Genomic DNA, 21,360 nt, shown 5'->3' with positions numbered 1-21,360 from the left:
TCAAGCAGATGTATTGGACTGACAATCACCTAAGAGTGCTGGAGATGGAATACAAAAGGGAAAAATGTTTATAGAAGCCACTACAAAGCCTGAAAGAAACTGAAACATTTGCACTCTGTCATTCTAAAATGCTCTTTTCAGCATTATTTGATTGATATGCTGATAAAGCATGGGGGTGAAGTTCATCCATCGGGTGTTTGAAACATTGGAGCACCTAATCTGACACACTGTTGTTGGTTAGTGTGTCAGTCTACTGCTCAGTCAAAATGACATTTCAAACACCGCCACAATCAATACAATATCACAACACCTGCGCAATCTAATGCAATCCATTTCAGTGTCCTGACAGCTAGAGTGATTCCTTTTAAAGCTACTAATGTTCAATTGTTATTGTTGCAGTTATTAAATGTTGTTGATTGAACTCTGCTTTATGATATTTTTCACTATACTTCACTCTATTGAAAGCTGCACCGAATAGCCCCCAGCCATATATTTGTGCCTGCAATTAGCAGGGAATTAAATGGGGATGGGAGGACAGAAGGTACACTTTGCAGGATTATGCAACACAAAATTAAACTGCAACACTCAACAAACAATACATTATAACTTTAAAAAAAGCAGAATATGCTGCAGGCCTATTGTGTTTATCATACTTTGTTTAACCCCTGTCTTATTCCTTAGCAGAATCCAACTTAGCTTAAAAGTCTCCATCTACTTCAGTTGTCTGGGAGAATGCTGCAAATGTTTTGTGTATTATGAAACTCTTCCTGACCTTCTGTTGGCATGGGGATGAGTAGATAATGACTGAATTTTCTTTTTCGGGTGAACTTATCCTTATCCTAGGATAGTTACGTCAGAAGAAACCTTTGCAAACACAGGATACACTCAGAAAGGGCTAAAGAAAAGTCTCAGTCAGTCAGCATATGTATGCACTTACAGTATGAGTATAGAGGACTTCTTTCTCGTTTGTCTGCTTATACTTACTGTAGAATAGACGAAGCAGCAGCCACCTTCGGCCAGGTCTGAATGGCAAGTTGCTAAAAAAGTACAAAAAACAGAACACCAACTACACCAGATTGCATCAAAATAACTTTCTCTAAAAAGAAATTCAGCATTTTTTTTTGCACAAATCTTCGTCCTAATGCTCAATATGAGTTTATTTTGTGAATAATAATATTTATTAATATGAAGGCTTTGCTTAATCAACACATCCGAGCCAAACAAAATCTTGTTGTCATTTTTGTCGCTTCTTGCATGCCCCATGTCACTTCCAGCCAGGCTTCATCCTGTTTGGCCAAATTTGGATTTGGATTGCCTGCAGTATCTGCAAAGATGATGCAAACTGAGACTCAAAAAAACAGCTTGAATATTGCCATAATAATAATATTGAACATTGCTTTTGAATATAATATAATATGATATAATATAATATCATATCATATTATTGCATTTGACTGAATAGGTCCAGTGATTACTTCTCACATAAAAGATGATCTATTAAGATCAAATTAAAGTTCAGTTAAATTCACCAAAATAATTCATTGCACATTTTCAGTGTCTAATAAAACATGATGATGTGTTGCTTGTTTGCTTGCATCTGTCTGACTGAAAGTTGATGATCTGAACAGATTGATATTCAATCCTGGAGCTTGAAGGCAGAAGATTTCTCAGACAAAACATTTTCAGAGGTCAAAATAGAGACTGTCAAAGAGACAGTGAAGAAGAAAGAGAGCCACAGACAGGCAGAAGTGAGAGACAGTCCAATATAAAAGAGAAATGGTACAGCAGAGAGAAAGAGCTTTCAGCTGTAGGCAGGAGCATAACAGCTTCACATTATGCTGACGTGAACCTGGCTGTGAGACAAGAGCCACGGCAAAAAGAGAGAGATGCAGGGAGGGAGAGTCGCCGGGAGCGAGCGGAAGTGGTGGGCGAGGCAGACAATATGTTGAGTTTGTGCAAGACTGATAGAAAAGTGGTGATGAGAGAAACGGAGAGCTGCTGTAGAGGAGGAGGAGGGGGGAGGGAAACTATGTTGTTGAGCTGATGCGAATGTGGTGTCGGGGGATCAAAACAAAGAGCTCATCAAGGACGCGAGAGCAGCACACTGGGAGAGAGGTCATCCTCTGTTACAGATGCATTATGCACGGACTTCAATTGAATAAAGAAGAGATGGGAGGGAGGGAAATGTGTTGCAGGCATGAAACTCTCTAAACTCTCTCAAGGGTGATGAAACAACTACAACATAAGATTTTGATGATACCAAATTACATAATGTTGCTTGACATAGGACTGTATAATGTTTGTGTTTACCTGTTGTAAACAATCACATTAAAGTGTGTTTGAAGACCTCCACATCTGTGACATGCATTCAAACTTAAAGCTGCACGACCAAATATTTTGATATGAACAATTAATGAAACAATTATGTTTAATGTGAAACCGTACAGTCACCGTAGTGAAGAAACCACAAAGAATTATCACTCCACTCTGATGTTCCCCCTCAGCTCCTTGGGGCGTTTTGGTGTCTTTCACCTTGTTGTTTTGATTTCATGACCCACTGTTTCGGTCTACTCTGTAACTTAATTTCTAGGTGCAGCCAGAAGCTGTTTTCTGATAAACCGACTTTTCACTTCCTGCTGGAGAGCACCTAAGCTGCAGGAGGACAGAGTTAGCGACTAGCTTGTGAAAATAGTGGAAGATTTAGCGGCTTAAGGGCCAAATATTTCCCCTAGGGCGCACTCACACTAGGCAATCCATACCCTGCCCAATTATATTTGACCCCCAAAGTCCAGTTTGTTTGACTAGTGTGAGTGCTCCGTAACATGCTTACTTGGCCCTGGCACGGTTGGAAGAGGTGTGCTTCACGGGACGGTTGTTCATGCACGTGCACAAGCATGGGTGCGCAACGTGGACATGAAGTATAATCATGCATCCAACAAACATCAAAATGATGCATTATTGTATAATATATTGTACAAAGCATGATGCCATCTTGTCCTGACTTTACATTTACGTTGTGAAACATCGATTTAATCTTTTTCTCTTAACACAAACTTTAACTTTTCACTGATGCATTACTTCCTCCTGATTAAAAAAGACACTAAACTAGACATTCATCTTTTCTTTTCTCTCAATATATACATGCTGAATGAATGGTAAAGGAATCAAAAAGGCGAGGCCCATGACTGTGCTCTTCTCACTCCCCCAATACACTGTCAGCATTCTGACTCTCTCTCATTCTCTCTGTCTCACACGCTGTCGCTCTACCTCTCAGCTGATTAGGTCTCCATGGTGACAGAGAATCATAGGCAGGTGGTGAATTCTCAAGGACTTGTATTAGCAGTGGATTTTCCACTTCCGACAGACAAATCGGGCCGCACAGGAAATATAAGAGACAAAAGAGGCGGAGAGAAAATTGGAGGAAAGTTCTTGCTGAAAAAACAGCTGTGTCACTTAACTACTTGAATATATGCAGCGGCTGTTTGTCATTGCTTATTGATTTAAATGGTAATAATTCAAGTACATGTGCACTGCTGTGTCTGCTTTGTCAGTCTGTGAGGTACTTCAACAGCTGGCAGAACACACCCGTTGTGAGCCAGATTCCATACGCTGAACTGAATCGTCTGTGTGCACTGGACTGAGGAAGAGCCCCAATTTAAAACCTTTTTTCCCTTAAGTTTACATTGTTAAAGAAATGGTGAATACATTTTGAGTTTGATCCATTAAGTGCGATGCATGATTTAATCATTTAATCCTAATTCAAGTTCGCTGGGCTAAACGAGAAATACCTGGGTTGGCTCCAGGAAGTCTCTGGTCTACATACTTTTTGGGCCCCATAATGCAGAAGATCCGGGTAATTTTAAACCGGGGCAGTCAAACGTTTTTGGCTTCATGCAGCACTGAAAAGGGCTCCTCCTCTGATGCTGTATCCAGTTCTCATTATATTTTCATTGTTTAACACGTTTTGTTGACACTGACTCTACTTCCTAATTGTTTGGAGCCCCACAGACCCACTGTATCCTGCATATATGTATAAATAATAACAACAATAATCATAATTGTAATATTATGATTATAGTTTCTTTACACATATTTATTCTCGTTTTCTGAACTTATTAAAACCCAACAGAAGGAGACCATCCGAGTGGTAACAATTTTCTTTGCCGTAAAACAGACGTGCACCTGTTAATAATTTTGATACAGAAATGAGTTTAGAGCTTTGTTATTACACCAAATGAGGAAAATATCTTATGTTTTGTATCTTATATGTGCCATGCATGAATCAATATATCCCACTTTTGTTTGCCAAAAAGTAATTCCATTCCCTTTCACACATGATTTAATTGGAAGCACCACTGAATTGAAAAAAACATATTGAATCAAATACATACAAAGTAAAGTTGAGTTTAAAAAAAAATTGGAAGAGAACCAATTGTAAATTGAACCAAAGCTGGAGCTCTGTCCTCTGGACATTCTCTCTGCAAGCATTTTTTGAAGTCTGCACAGAAGAATGTGGTTGTTCAACACTTAACAGCAAATCCAATACCTACTATTGTGAGGAAGTATTGACCCTTACTGACAAGCTGTCCGGCTTTGTGTATCTCTCTGCTTGAATAGGCAATGTGTAGCTGACAATATGTATTCATGTGACAGGGTAATAAGTGCAGTTAAAGGGTTCCAGTGGTGCTGTAAATGTCAGGCTCCTATAATATCCAGATTCTCTCACTCCATGAGAACTGAACCAAAGAGAGTGCACCTTGTGGTTGAAGTAGCGCCATGTGATCGGCCTGTTTGAGATTTCTGTGTGTAATTGCAACATCAAATTGCTCTCAAGGTTGAAAGTGCCCCTGTATTATGATAATGGCGATGTGACATTTTTTCAGACGTCTTTAAAGATGGAAGAGAAGCTTTGTGGAACTATAATCTCTAGGAGATAGGTGACATATTTTAACTGAAGCCTCTGCTGGTTGTAAAGCGTTTGCAGCCCCGTTGATCAAGAACACTGCTCTTAAGTAAATGACTGCAGAGATTCAAGAAACATTTATGCAAATTCAAATAAAAGGAGGCAGCGAAGAGCATGTTCTATGACAGCTCTGCAGAATGCCATGCCAGTCCTCGTGGCTCCTTCTGCCTCTCATGCTCTCTCTATCTAACAGCAGAGGATAAAGTTTTGGAATTATTTCCAGTGGTGTTTGACACAGCTGAACGATTCATATTGGCTTGTCCCATTTTGGTTGAATCAATGATCCAAAAGCTAACTGAAGTCTCTGTGACTCATTGCAGCAAATTCTCCTTTTACCACCATGTATCCACCAGCAAATTACACTTTGATCCTGACATTAGACCCAAAGGCTTCGCAGAAAATTTGCCCTACTAAATTTGTGCAATTTGTGCCGGATTTAGTCCAACTCTAACGGCTTTAATCAGAAAAACCATTGTTTTCAGCCATTTGCAGCCTTTAATGGGATCCAAAGCGTGCTTGCACAGTAAATGTTTATTTGTTTTTTTAATCCAAGAATAAGCCGCCTACCATTAAAACTCTATTCTTGGACGAGATAGATCAATCTCGTTTGATGAGTACAGTCATCAACTTTCAGTTCAGGTACAGCAACATAGCAGAAAATAGAGTTCAATTACCCGAACAGGTTGTATGGGAGAGGGCTTTCAATTTCATGACATCCAATTACATCTCATCAAAGAGAGCTCTTATTCGAAGAAACTAGTCTGTATGTATCAGCACAATTTGACTTTGCAAAACAGATTGATTGAGCCACTTATAGAGGCCCTAGCCTGACTGGCATCTGTATTTGTTTTCATTAAACATCAAACAATCTCAGCCAAGATAGATGTAACAGAAGTGATTGTGCTCTGAAAATTGAATAACAAAGTGGTGCCCCATAATTTCGGAGCTATTTTTTGCTTCACTGGCCATTTCAGCATAAAGCTCGAAAAACAAGGAGACAGGGGGTTTTTGCCACAGTTTAAAGATGCAGTAAATAGATATTAAACAGCATGTTGAGCACTCAAATGACTGTGATTTCTTTGACTGTTTTTTTATGTAACATTAAAGAGTTGATGTATTTGTACTCGGGTGTTGTGTTTTTATTTTGCTCATGTGATGCTTGTTATTCAACCCATCCATCCATCCATCCATTTTCTAGCTTCGCCTGAGGGATCCCGAGGCATACTCAGGCCAGAAGAGATATGTAATCCTTTTGTGCCCAGAAAATCTCAAAAGGCAGGAGCCCAGGAAGCATCTTTATCAGATGCCCGAACCACCTCAGCTGGCTCCTTTGGACGTCAAGGTCGCTACTCTGAACTCCCTCCGGATGCCTCAGCTCACCAACTCCCAAGGGAAGTACTTGGCTCTTTAGCAGTTAAATGCTCCACTATGTTCAGCAGCTTGTCACTAGCGTTGTCTGTTTGCTGTCCGGTGCTTTGGCAGGTAGTGTACAATGGGTTTGTTTGAGATGTTTCACGGAAAACAGCTGGCCCTTGCAGCTGGCCCTTGCAGCTGGATACAAAGTTAATGACGGCAGGGAAACTGAAAGTAAAAACTAGAACGTAAAGCTGTGGGCTGTAAAACAAAAGCAATGAACTGAAAGATACTAAAACACAATAACGCTGAGGAAAACTGCAGAGTAGAGCAATAATTCACTGTGGACCTTCAATTTATACATTCATTGATTCATTGTTACGATAAAAATGTTCCTTAATGCAGCTTTAAGTAGTCCACAGCACCGAAACAAACATCGAACAAATCGGTTCCATTTGCAAGAAACATGAAAATAACCCTGAGTATTAATGGACACAGCTATAGCTGTCAGCACTGAGCATGTGAACTGGCACACATTTGTTTATTCAAGCGAAAACAAGCACTTCATGATTTTCTGACCCCCATATGTTATGAAAACATATGGTTTGAGAGTACATCAAGACATCTCTGACATATTCAGGAGATTTATAGAGGTGATTCGGACTATTAAGCCTGAATGCACCAGCAGACAAACATTATAGTTTATCCGTAATGTCCAACACATTTTTAATAGAAAAAGCATCAAACATTGTCCAGAGGCGAAGTAAATGGTGACTGCCCTCCAGAATGGGAGAGATGAATGTGATGGGTTGTCCATTGCACATTTTGCTTAGCATCTGGCAAGGATGGCATAACTCACAGTAAACAGATGTCTTGGAGGAGTTGTAAGCCATCTGTCACCATACTGAGCGTGCCTCCTGGCACACTCTGACTCCCTCTGATATACCCCATGTCCTCACACAGTATATTAAAGGATGTACACACAAACTGGGGAAGACTGCAGGGATCAGGCTGCATTGTCCTAAATCCCCAAAGTTGGCAGAGTGATCCCAGAGAAAACACAATAACTGTGCAGCTTCTCAGAAGATGCACAGACAAGAAGCAAATTTTCCATTATGTTGTGACGGAGAATAAGTATGGGGCTTACACACACATTACTTTATTTTGGATGCATGAAAAATCAGTCAGTTTTCAACATGTATCTTTTCCAGAGTTGTCAAGATACATTTCCCCACTTTAAACTGCTTTACTGCAAACAAACTGCAACTTGCATTTTTTAACAAGCCTATATGTGTTCACACCATACTGTAATATGCAATATGACAGTGGCAGTCAATTAAGGTATGGTATTTATGCTGTGCAAATTGAAATATCCTTTAAAAGCTAAACTGTGGGGGATTAGTTGGTTTACGTTCATATAATTACTCTAATGCTTTTTAAATTGCATGCAAACTCATTTCAAAGCATACCCTATACATCATTTTTGATTGACAACCTCATTCTTCACACACAGGACTGTATTAGACTAAACAATGCACGGTCTGTTTAGTAGCTGTTGTGGAGTTTTTGATTGTATGCTTTTATGTTATAATTGGAAGCTCCAAACAGCAAATAATGTACTGCACCCTGCAGTGAGATTGTTTTGTCGACAACTTTGAAAAAAGTAGAAGTTATAATCTCAACTTTTAAGGCAACATGTACAGGGACATCTACTTGTACCTTGAGCTGTGATTGTTTTTTATCAAATGTACATTATTATTTTTCCCCCTCTGCCAAGAAGGTTATATTTTTATCCTTGTCTGTTTGTTTTTTCTCACATTGCGAGATAAAGCGTTTCTCAACATTTTCGTTCATTTCTCAGGGAACAATGCAGGGATAGAGGCGTATTTGGTGGCTGGTATCTTTGTGAGTACAATCTGAAGCAGCTCCTAGATCTGCCAATTTTAAATCAAAGCTCACCAGTTAAAGGTGAAATATGTATGAATTTGAGTTTAAAACATTCAAAAATGAACTAAACTTATCAACAGAATGTGAAGAGACCACAGTGTTGACATTATGTCAAAGGCTATCTATCTATCTATCTATCTATCTATCTATCTATCTATCTATCTATCTATCTATCTATCTATCTATCTATCTATCTATCGTGTTGCAGAGATGTTTACTGAAGTTACTAGTTCTTACATATTACACCTTTAAAATTTAGATTCATCAAGGCCTATCCAGTTTGATATTGGATTTGGCTTGATTGAATTAAATGGGTCCGTGGGCCTTGATGGAGGTATGTCCTCTGCTGAGTGTCATTCTAGGTTTAATTGAGTTTTCACTTCTACCAGAAGGCCTGTTTACTGATGAGTCAGTACCATTAGTACAGGTAGACTAATGCAGTACGACAATTAGTAAAAAGTCAAATGAGAATTCTCAAAAAAGTAAACGCTCTGTTGGTTGTCTTGTCTGACACATCTGCAGTAACAGCACCGATGTGCTCAATGATTTGGAAAATGCACAGCTTGACGCTTGGCCTCCTCCAGTGACTGTGTCATTCTTTGTTTCCTGTGTAACTTTTTAATAAGGAGTTAAAACAAACTCTTTCTTTCAGCCTGCTAAACAGTCTGCTGAAATTCTCCCTTCTCTCTCTTTTTATGAGACTGTAATGCCACTTCCTCTGCAGCAGAAGAGATCAATACCTCAACTTCTATGACGCTTTTCTGTCTACTCAGTTTCTCCTCTAACCACTTCCCAAAGCCCCAGACAGTTTAATTCCTACACCTCCACTATTAATACAAACATCACTGCCGCCACCGGCCCACTGTGACGACACCGCTTGTAGTAGGATACGAAACACGGGGGGAGGGCAGACCACAGTTTACAGAATAAGACGAAAGACAATCAGAAGTCATGCTTCTGTTTGATTTGGGCTCCAACACTACAAGTCGTAGTATGAGTAACTGCTGACACACCGTCCACTCCCACCCCAGCTCCTGGTGTGGGCTTTGGAATGGGCCGGCCTGAAGCACGAGGCTTCTGAGCTAAAAACGATTCCCACCTGCTGCCCACCGAACCAAAACTGTCACACACCCCCACATGAAGAGGGAGCAGCCTCACACTCACCACCATCACACACTCACTCCTCCTCACTGTTTCCTCCCTCTTGAAGTTAAAAGCAGCTTTGTTTATATGCAAGGGAAGACCAAGAGAATGCAACAATTACATTCTACTGGTATTAACAAGCAAACAGGAACTATCAGTGCTCTCTGCAATAATCCAATACACATTAAATACCAATAAAGCTCAATAAAAGTTGTCCCAACAGTTTTATTAAAGTGATTATAACAGATAAGTTGGATCAACTATACAGTATTAAACTTATAACACCACAGGCACAGGCCATTGAAAGTAATGTACAGTAGTGCGCTGATAGCTTAAATCTAGTTTTTACTTGGGCCTTTTTTGATTATTGAGAAGACCTTGATGTGATGAATCATTGTCAGTCCAGTGTGTGACTTGTTCAAAGTGTTGATGACATCCTCAATATGGAGAAAGGTGTGCGTCACATGACAAAGGTTATACTCAAAAACATTTAGGGTGCAGTCTTTATGTACTTGTTGATGCAGTACAGGTGCGAGGTAAGGTCAAAATACCAAAACACTGCATGAAAAAGTTTAACTGCATTATATTAAGACGATTTAGCTTTATATGTCTGCTTGATCACATGCTGATATTCCCCTCTCTTACCTTTTTTATATGAGTTTTTAAAGAAACCTGGAGAAACTAGTGGAATCAATGCCTTAAGAAGAGGAGTTGTATGACTAAACAGCTGTCATGTCCCTTAGTAACCTCACAGTCTGTACTTTCCTCGGGCAGTGTGCATCCCTAGCTCTCTTCTGCCCCTCTCAGGCTGAGCTGAGAGACGCAGCACTTCCGGTCGTCCTCATCTTTTGTATTCCTCTCGTGGTGCAGTCCTCCTCCCTCTCTCAATTTTCCTGCTTTTTATTGAAGAGACAGCTGCACACAGTGAACACACGGCCACATAGATACTTGGTTAAATTGTGTTTGGTGAGGTTGTTGAGGACGGATATCATATTTGAGTGAGGATGTACATTTTAAGGACTCCAGAGTTAACAACGAGTAAAACAAATATTCTTAAGATTACCAAAATCAAAAACTTGTGGATGCATTTGTGAGTCTTTGCACCCCTGTCTTTCTGTTATGACAAGAATATTGCAAAGGAATTACGTCCACCATCTCATGGCTCTTCTTCCGGAAGCTGTGCTGCAGGAAGATCAGATAGGTAGGATAGGTTAAGAAAAAAAGAAAAGATACAATGACGTTGGCTCAGCTTCACCTTCAGTGAATACAAGTGTTGTGATGATCTGCAGCAGCAGCTGGATCAATATGAGAGGATTAACTAAGGCAGACAAAAGACAACAGTAATATGCATTATGAAAACAAAATAGTTTTATTATTCTATATCCAATATGAAGGTAGATAAAGTGCACTGGATTTTACAGGTAATTAAGAACATGCATGTGGATGTGCAAAGTGCAGATGTTTAACACTTTATTCATTATGTGTAGAAAACTGTTTAGAAAATGATGCTTTCTTAATCAGAAAATATAAAATACAAAATGCATTGGTTGCTTCATAGTATTACTCATCTCTGCTGGTTTTTACCTCCACTGCAGATGTTCTGCAGCTTTTCACTCTGCACAGGAAGTGTTGCACAATCAGGCGGCACAAAAGAATACTTAAAGCACTCCGTGTTGCACCTTGAGGGGAATAAAGGTGAGTCTGCTGATGATCTATGGCTGCATTAGGGTAGACATAGTGGGCGAGAGGTTTGTACTTACTTTACATTAGTCCCCATCCTCCCCTCTGTGCTGTGGATGTTTCCAGACTCAGCACGGTGTCAGAGCAGCCTCCCTGTCTGCCTCACTCACATGCTGCATCCTAACAGCACCTCTACCAACACATCAAATATTATGTTATTTTAACAACAGCTCAGTATTCTGTTGAATAAACAAGAGGAAACTTTCTTGTACAATGACTCTGCTCTACTTTGCTGCAACATGTGCATCCCCAGGTACAATTCTGCTAACTATTCTCCTCCTCCATCTCCTTCACCCTGGATGATGACAGTCGGTGTCAGTGGCGTCTGGCTGTTTCGGGAATCCACAAGCAGGTCCCTGGTCTTTCTGAAGCTGAGCTGCACGTGGTTTCTACAGCACATGTTGTAGTCATCCCTGGGATCATGGCATCCCTCCTCCTCCCTCTTGCTGACACAGTCTTCAATAAAGAAATCTCAAGTCTGATTTGTGGATAGTTTGCAGAAAAGGGTGACACAAGTGGGAGGATGGCATTCAGATTTGCTGGATGAAAAATGTAACTGAAATAAAAAATACAGATATAGAGAAGGAGAGACAGACAGCAAAAGTTATGAAGAGATTTGAGAAGTAATACGGATATAATGAAATATCAGACACATACAATCATGTTACTTGTCTTTTGGTGCCTTTAGACTAAATAATAAAACCAAATAAAGTCAAAATTATTGATGTCTATACTCAAAATATCTATCAGTTCAAGTAATTTAGTCTAAAATGCAAATTCACTCACACTTAAGAGTTATCACGTTGCATCTAGTCACGTTGTAAGAGTATGAATATGCTGAACTCTCTGGAGAGGTCTGAAAGATACACTTTGTAAATTGCTGGTGGCTTTGATATAAGACAACTCATCTTTGTGCTCAGAGGATTGTGGAAAATGTGAGTATAGCTGTCTGGTGTCTGTCTGGGCATGTGGGGAACACTTCAGCAAAGAGACCAATTTGCAACTGAGGAAACCTAATGAATAATAGACCTCTGAGCTTTGAGATTTCAGCTGATATTGAAGTCGTGCCAGTACACTTATTGCTGTAAGGTTTAGCTAGTGTGGCTAAACCTTTACAGATGGTGGATGCAATTCCTTCGCACATTACCTCGGCTCATCAGATGGTCGTGGCAGGACTGATGCCACTCATGTTGTGCATTAAGTATGGAACAAGAGTTAGGGGGCGGTTAGCTTAGCTTAATATCATGTCTGAATGCAAACAGCTAACAGCAAACATGCCTTTGTTTAAAGTTCAATCCACCTAGTGGCGGTAAAATATTAAAGTTGTATCTTGTTTGTATGATCCTGACATAGGATTTTTCTTAGTTTTCAGATGAAAAATTGTACTTTAAGTACTTTAACTTATTGTTTTTTGCCTTTAGCCTGCTAGCGGCATCGCTCATAAGGTATGGCAATGTTAGTCAACCACTTTATTCTATCTCAACAAACTTTGGTTGGATTGCCATTAAATCATAGCCACTAGAGTATGAATCCTTTTAATTTTGGTGACATTCAGACTTTTCCTCCAGCGCCACCAGCAGGCATTTTTGGTTTTCGTGAAACATCTCAACAAGTGGTCGATGGCTTATTACACCTGCTAAACTTCAGCATGTTGGCATTGTCATTGCAAGCATAGTAGTATGTTGATTTTAGTATTTAGCTCAAAGCACAGCTGCCCCTTAGCACAGCCTCTGTCATGGTTTGGGTTTTTTGGTTAGCTGATTTCCTGTCTTTGTCTGTTTTTCTGCCCTTTTCCTGCTCACCTGTGTTCCCAGTGCTCTGTTTTTATCCTGTGTTCTTGTGTTTCTGTGGTCCTCCCAAGCTGGTTTTTACCAGCACACCTGTCTCGCATCAGCCTCATTAGCCCAGCCCTGTTCCCAGTGCTTTCCCCAGCTTGTAAGCTCCTTCCCTGCTATCCTTGATTTCCTCTACTCAGTCCCCTCGCCTGTGTTTCTCCTCTCTCCACCTGCACCTCATCCCCTTAATTGTATCTTGTGTCAACCTGGTTTGTACCTTGTTTACTTTTGCCCTCGCTTTTTGTTCCCGGCCCTTTTGTTTCCTGCTTTTGTCATTTGGAATACAGCTTTGGCTCATTAAAGCTTGCCTTTTGTTAGATCTTCTTGTCTGACAGTGTCTGCATTTACATCCTTCTTTGATAAAGTGTGACAGACTCACAGAGACACAGACATGGCTGTAAGCTCATACTCTTGTTTAAAACATGGCTTTAAATCAAATGTTTCAATATTTCTTTATTTGTCTTTATTTCTTTGTCATGTGACAATGTTTTTATTCATCCACCTTAAGTGCAAATACAACAAGAATTATATACATGCTTTACGCAAAAAAAGGCTCACCCCGTGCTGATTTGAAAGGTTGTTGCTGCATGTGGAAACCGTTTCCTCTAATGCAGGAAAGCAACTGGTTAGCTAGAATTCAGCTTTCACAGCTGAACAGAAGCAGCAAAAAGCCCATTTAAACAGCGGTTTAAGATGCTTTTGTATTTGTATGCCACAATGGCAAGGTGCTTATTTGATTTTCTATTTGGTGAAAATTGATGAGATTGAAGTAAACCCTCTGGTTACTTAAAAGATTAAAATTGCAGTTCTTACTGCTGCCTCCTTTCGCTACCAAACAAATCTTTGACATATGAGAATGAATAACACCGTGCAATATGTTTCTTTCATGTGTTCAAATGTTCAACTCATCAGTTACTTTTTTACTTCTGATCCAAATTCTCTTTCACAAAGAAGAGATGTTAGTCAAGGATCAAAGCTTGGTCCACTTGAAGCAAGGACAAAGGATACTTACTCTGAAAGGCCTATTGACTCTCAGACTGTGCCTGGTCATTTGCAAAAAGGCTTCAGAGAAGAATTTGTGGGAGGATAAGAGACCTTTTTCCAACTGGCAAGCGTTAGAACTTCCTCTGTACTGTATGCCCTCAAAGGTCTTTTGTACGTTGTTACTTTCACTTTATTCAAAGTTTATAAGCACCGACGGTGCATAGACCAAAAACACTAAAAAGTGTTATTGTGGCTATCATCATTGTGCCAACTTGTCCAACATGTTTCTTCTTCAATGACAGCTGTGCTATAAACATAAACAGAACACAGCAGCTATAACCTTTGTTTTTCCTCAGGGTGTATTGCTGTCGACCTTGTTGTACACGTACGTAAGGTATTAGGTAGTTTCCAATGTAACCAGCGTCACAGCACAGTCAGTAAGTGACTGATGCTTGAAATAGCAAAGACATGCTGCCAGAAAGCTACTGAACGGTGGATTTAAATGCAAACACAGCAAAGCTGTTCTTAATAATCAGATTTATTTACAGAACCTGAATTTTTGGGAGGTCCAAGGTGTCATTGGAAACCTAAAAAATATTTGATCATAAAAGGAAACACCTCAATATTTTTTATATGCTTGCTCATGTTCTAATTCATCTCACTCTCAGGCAGGTCACCTAATGATGATGATGCCTTGGTAATATGCCACCTGCCAAATTCATACTCCAAAAAAAGCTGGCATCATATCATCAGAATAATCTTTAGCTGCTGCTAACTTTAGCTGCTGTCAGCTAGTTAGCTCAGTTAGAGTGTTGGTGTTGTTTGGCCACCAAAATAGCTTTGGATTGCCACGAGAAGGAAGTTTCCAGGCATCAGATGATGGTGACCCAGTGGGGAATGCTGGCAGGGAGAAATGGGCCACAGAACCAGAGCCAGGCGAGCGAGCAACAGAACCGGCTCAGCAGCATCACAGTGGGACCAGACTGTTGACAAAGACTACGGAACAGACTTGATTTACAGCGACGACCAAGTCATATCAGTTTCTGACGTGGAGACGTGAGGAGGATCAGGAGCCTTGGGCCAGTTTTGAATGTTTTAAATGGAACATCTTATATATTGCAACTATAAAGCAACTGACCCAAGAGGATCTTTGTAAATAAATGGAAAGTCAGTGTCATTATCTTGTAAGTGCCACTTATGATCACAATGGCCACTGTTCAGCATAAGTTACATAACCCGATTTTAAAGAAATTACAAAAATGTAATGAAATGGATGTCATTTCTTTAACATACAGCCTATTCATGAAAAACATAATTTGTTTAAGTGACCTTCATGTTAAAAACAAACATGTTTAAGAGCTACAGGAGATATGATGAAATTAACCACAAGGTCCATTCTGCTGTACATCTGCAGGCCTAATCCATGCCACTGTCCACCATAAAGAGAAATTATGCATTCAAGGTCAGAGGCGCACACTGATACAATACACAGTGGCGGGAAGGTGGAAAAGGCTGAGTTATTAAATGTTACATGGTAGAGCTGTGCTGCAGTGTAAAAGGTATAATGCATGATTTAAAACAGAGCTGGTTGTGTGTGAAGGACAGCATGATGACAGTAACACCTAAAGCTTAGTGCTGGACAAACACACCAGCAGGAGGAGTCATTCAAGGCTTCATGGACAATATAGATGTAAAGGTCTTTTGTGTGTATGTTGTGCATTTGACATAAGTATTACCATCATGTGTAGAAGCCTGTCAGCTGCCATGAGTTAATAAAGCTTTCACTCTGTAATTGAGAGGGTACTTTGCTGTTCCTGTGCTGGAAAAGCTGTAATTAGAGTCAAGAGGTACAGCAGATCAGAGGGAACTCTTTACCCAACTAACAAGGGCTGCCCTGCTAATATTTTGCCTATTTCCAAAAAAGGCACCTTAATGCTAAGATTACATATTTGTCTTGAAAGCGTGTCATTATAATAATACTAGTCCTCTTACAATGACCACATGGATTCCAAAGTTGGAAGCGACTGCTGATCTTGCACGTTTCTAGTTTCAATTTAATGCAAAGCACAATCAAATCAGGTTGTTACATAATGAGATTCAGTCATTAATGTTGTTTTTTCTTGTTTCTTGTTTCTCTGGTTTTTTTTTCGGCTTTAGTTATAGTGATTGTTTAAAGTTATCTGAATGCAAGTTGCTGGATTTACTTTTTAAACCCTATTTAAAGCATTTTACTATCAATACACTATAAAGTATATATACATGTTAAAAAAGTCAGCAAACAAGCTGAGTAAAGGTTTAGCAATGACAAAATAGGTGAGTTAGTCAACCTCAATGAATGCTTTTGTAATGCTATTATAAATAATTATGAGACTTAAAGGGTAACTCCACCAATTATACACATTTAAGTGTGTTTACAGGTCTTGGGGAGTACTACTGCATACACAGGAAAGTAAAGTTTTTTGTGGCTTCAGAGGAAGCTGCATGTAAACAGATAAACTACCTCAAGTGTTGTCAAACAGTGGCAAAGATGCATTGTGGGTAACGTAGGCACCAGGTTTTGAAAAGGAAGAAGAAAGCATGGAATCAAAACGGGGATATTTCTGGTTCTGCTGTATCAATTTTGATCATTTGTTGTTAGACTGTCCATACTTAGTCTAACAGTGTTATAGGAGTGCAATGATAGACCAGTGCACTGCTTTTCAAAACCTGCCACCTATATTACCCACAATGCAACTTAGCCACTGAATGACATCACTGGAGGCAATTTATCAGATTACGTGCAGAGACGTTATACTACTTTTTACACATATGCAGTAGTACTGGCCAAGACCTGTAAGCACACTTTTATGTGGAAAATTGGTGGAGTTACCCTTTAAAAAGCTTTGATTATTGCTCTAAGGCAGTATTTAAACTGTTCACAAGTTTCTCATACTTTAAGGGCTTACAAATGTTCTAATCAGACTATCTTCTAATAAGTATCTTATGAGGACTTACAGGGCCTTAATCCTTGATATAAAGCGTTATTTTTTTTATCTAATCTTTTTTAATCATCTTTCTCAAGGACAATTTGACAGGATTTACACTGCACACTTAAACACTGCACATGTGATCTCTCAGTTACAGATCATACTGTATTTCTAATTTATGATGTTTTCCTGCATCACAGTATGAACATTTACTACACAAACCTTCAGTGTCTTTATTATAGTCACGGAACTTTTGCTATTCTGTTATGATGCATCATGCATTAATACAGTAGGTGGTTAGATGAGTCTCATATGTACTGAGCAACAAAGTTATTGTTTATGAGTTTGTCACTGATTCTGCACATTTAATTACAACAAACAGAGGCCTGAGTATGACTGTCTGTGACGTCTATCCTGAACATTAGGGGGAGCGTCATCCTGTCCCTCTTGGGAAAATGAGCTGAGGAGACGGCCACAAAAGTTAATGAAGCTCGGAGGGGCATTCAGCTTTTCACAATCAAGTCTGCCTCCTCTGAGAAAACAATTACACAAAAGTTCTGCTGAAGTGCAGTTTTCTTTTTGTAATTGCAGCACAGATAGAGAAAAATCAAGAAATAATGAAAGAAATTAATCTGACCAAAGATGTTTGGCATCGTTATTTTAGACGTTGCTCTCTGTTTTTTTTTTTTTTTTTTTTTTTTTATTTCCAGCCAATACAATTTCCTTTTTGTTTACTTTCATGATAAGGTATATATCATAAGGAAAAAATGTCCAATACGTTTCTAGGATGTGATGTTTTTATTATATTTCATTGGTACAGTAGAATCGATTGCAGGTCAGTGGCCACAGGTGTATTTCATTGATTCAATGAAACCATGGCAACAGCACTCTGCTCAGATCAGCCAGATGGCAAAGATGGCAGAAGATCAAAACGCTGCAATACAGATTTTACTCAATGTCGACACCCTATACACTTCTTCTAGGAACACACTGTAGTGACTTAGATATAACAAGAATTTGAGTATCAGCAATGAGATAAAAAATAAATAAATTTTTTAGGTCAAACTTTCAAGAGATTTAAGTTTATTGAAGTTCTACATGGAAACAGTTTGGGCACACTTACAGTTGTTGTTGTTTTCAGTTTATTTTTGACACATCGAGGATGAGCAACTGGGAGCAAAATGAAGATATGAAATTCATCATGAATATTCCATCATCGCCTACGCTCCAACATTTTTCATCATCGTGTTTTCTGCTGTCACTCTGTCAGTCACAGAATCAGAGACACAATCCTTCATTGAGTGGATCACGATTCACAGAGCAGCTATTTAAAGACTGTGGAGGATGCTCTTCTTGTTGCTTTTCTGTAGGCAGGGGAAGATCTTTCTATTAGATATGCCATTTAAATATAGCATTGGTTAATAAGGGACACTGTGACTGGAAGCAATCTTTGAGTTCTGAGACTTCAAACCTTCTGCGTGGCGTTTGTGTGTTCTTGGTTTCTCCACACTTTCCATTTCCATAAATGCACAGCAGGAAAACTGAGAAAATTGCTCCTGATACTGCATTTGTGAACTTTTTACATAACATACACAGCAGTATTATACTATGTGCTGAAGCTCACTAACATATTTCACCGTTATTCATGCATCTATATGTGGCATGATGTGTGAAAAACCATAGCTTGTAATAGACCCACTTACGTCAGCAGGTAAAATGGTTTCAACACTCAGAGAGTGGTGAAGAGAAGAATCCAAGTGGCAGAACAAGTGGTTTAACATACAGATAATTTCATATACTAATAGTCTTCCTGGCTGAAATATGGATGAATCTCAGCATATCCAATTGCCAATATCCATGTTATATCTACATGAATAATATTACGTATCTATACCATAATATTACTCTCTCCTGACCACATTTTTGATGATTGATTTTTCCATCTGAGGCTTATGTCCCCACCACATTTCAACACACATTGAAGCCCTTGGTTGTTACCTCTGTATTTACTCGGCAATAGGACTGAAGACCCAAATGCAGACACTTTGGCAGAACGGGTAAAAGAAAAAGGACTTTACTAGACCATTCAAGTTAGCAATGAGAAAACAGTCCAAACAAGCAAACAAATCTAGAGGGGCAATGCAGGAAGGCTTGGAAGGGTTAAAATGTTCAAACTCCTGAGAAATCCACAAGTTTACTCAAGGTAACGGTATGTTTCATTTGGTCGCCTGTCACTACTTCCAACATGAATAAAACTTCAATACATCACCATGTCTGTGAACATGTGTGCCTGAGTCATGTCAGATAGATTCTGATATTGTGAAGTGAGATTGACCTCTCCTTCTGTCTGTAAATGGCTCCAGATCAGAGGAGAATCTTAAGTGACTCTGGTTGTTTATTCCTCCAGAAGGTCTGGCTCTGCTCACGACTGCTCACGCCAGTTCTGCAGTGGCTATGCCTCCACCTGGCCCTCTCAAAACAACATTCAGCAAACAGTCAGCCATCATAGGGAGGGGCAAGAAGTGAATGTTGTTTAAATATGGAGATAATGGTGCACATTTTCAGTTAGTCTCCCCTGGAAGGCATTCATAGTGTTGTATTTGTATATGTCATCAGAGTGATTAGTAGATTTTTAAGTCTGGAAAGTTACATAAATTGTTGGACATTGCTTCCTCAATGTCATTATCAGAAACGTGGGGGAAGGGTGGTTTCAAAGCTGTTCGATAAATTCACCTTTGTTGAAGCATACCTGCTACTTTGGGTTCCCAATTGTAGGTTCATGTTTTCAACTGTTCACCGCATTAATTATATAGCAAACTCACCCACATATATATATTTTTTCATGCATTTATCTTTGTCTCAAATAGCTTCTATAGCTGCTTATTAGTGTCATTAATTCTAAAAAATTTGTATAGACCGAACCAAGAGCAGTAACAGCCCCCCTTTTTTAAATACTGTGCTGCTGTTATAATTGCCTTCTGAGAATAAGCAAAGAACTGGCTGTCTTTAGCAGCAGACCTGTTTGTGCTGTTAGATCACAGCTTTAGACATCACACTGCAATCACATTGCCACCATTAACATAATTTGTGTCAGATAAATTACTTTTCCATTGTACACTTCAGACCCATCCTTTGTGTTGATCTTGACAGGTACTCTTATTTGATGCATATGAATTGATTTTAAAGTCAGACATTAAGCATCCTAAAAGGTAAATGGTCTCTATCTGAACATGGTGCAGCAATCATGAGCTGGATCAATTTCCTGTGCTTTCAAACAGCATTGAGAGCAATGCTTTTCCCCAGGTACTGCTGGTGGCTGTGGTGTGTAATTGTTTTCTGGAGACTTACTTGTCACCTAGAAGGTGTATGTGAAAAACGGTCGATTACACAATTATTTCTTCTTCTTTTTTCTCTGGGCACTTCTTGTTATTATGTCGGTGTATTTGAGTACTTAATTAACATTTTCAAGACTATCAAACTCCGGAACAATTATGTGTGAATCATGCAATATTATTGCAACATTACCAAAGACGTTTGTTTATAATCGAAACTGCGTCAAACTCGCTGCTTCGTTAATTCTCATCTCCCAATGTATCGCCTCTTTATCACCCTTTCACTCTGAATTCATCTACTAGAGGAAGTGACACATCAAATGACCTTAACACTCCCCCACAGATTCCTTCATGACCTCAGTTCCTTTGTGGATGAACCAGCAGTCATTTTGCCTCATCCAAATGTGTTCTCTGGCCTTTACGTCTGTGAGACTCTATTAGTGTGAAAGGGATGTTTCTGCTCGGTACAACATTTCCTCTTAGACAATTATCCCTGTAAGGGTTTGTTTCATCTATTTTTATTGCGTTTATAGTAGATGCTTTGTGTAGTATGCAATGATGTTGTCTGTAGTCTCTTTGTTACATTGCAACAAACTAAAGTTCAGATTTTTTAAGGGGGAAGATAAAAAACACAACAGCAATTAAAATAAAATTGTGTTGCCAGCACTTCTGTTCCATTGAGATGGATGTGGTTGTCCTTTCGCAAGAAAACTTTGGTTCTCTGCTCATTTCACTGAGTATTAAACACAATAAATCTTATTTTAGGCAATAAGGTTCTGTTTACAACTTTTGTATATATATAATGTTGTATAGCACCTTTTAATAAGCCAGTGCTGTATGCGTTGCTTCACATAAGACATAGCAAGCATTAATTATGTTCAACCAAAAATGACAATTCAGACATTATCTACCTAAGCAACTGAAGGAGATAATGACTTGTTTTGAAACAGTTTTTTCAAATCAATTTGGGATCTCAAGGCTTTGGGAGATGTCAGACAAGCTATATGGAGCTATAATGGTCCCCATCTACTTAAGCTGTTTAGAATAATTCTTTAACACTGTTAAGCTCCAGAAATGTTTCGTGGACTTTGAAAATT

The 21,360-nt window shown here is 39.2% G+C and overlaps 1 long non-coding RNA gene across 1 annotated transcript; it reads right to left on the bottom strand.

Annotated features, from left to right (window-relative positions):
* Positions 1-11,038: 11,038 nt before the first annotated feature.
* Positions 11,039-11,692, bottom strand: LOC141011232 (uncharacterized). Its single transcript, XR_012180219.1, has 3 exons — positions 11,441-11,692; positions 11,167-11,278; positions 11,039-11,085 (listed from the first exon to the last, which is right to left on the bottom strand). It is a non-coding gene; the product is annotated as an uncharacterized lncRNA (long non-coding RNA).
* Between the last annotated feature and the right edge of the window lie 9,668 nt (positions 11,693-21,360).

This window comes from Pagrus major, chromosome 16, assembly GCF_040436345.1.
Source record: "Pagrus major chromosome 16, Pma_NU_1.0".
NCBI classification, from domain to species: Eukaryota; Metazoa; Chordata; class Actinopteri; order Spariformes; family Sparidae; genus Pagrus; species Pagrus major.
This window is presented reverse-complemented; position numbering and strand designations above follow the sequence as displayed.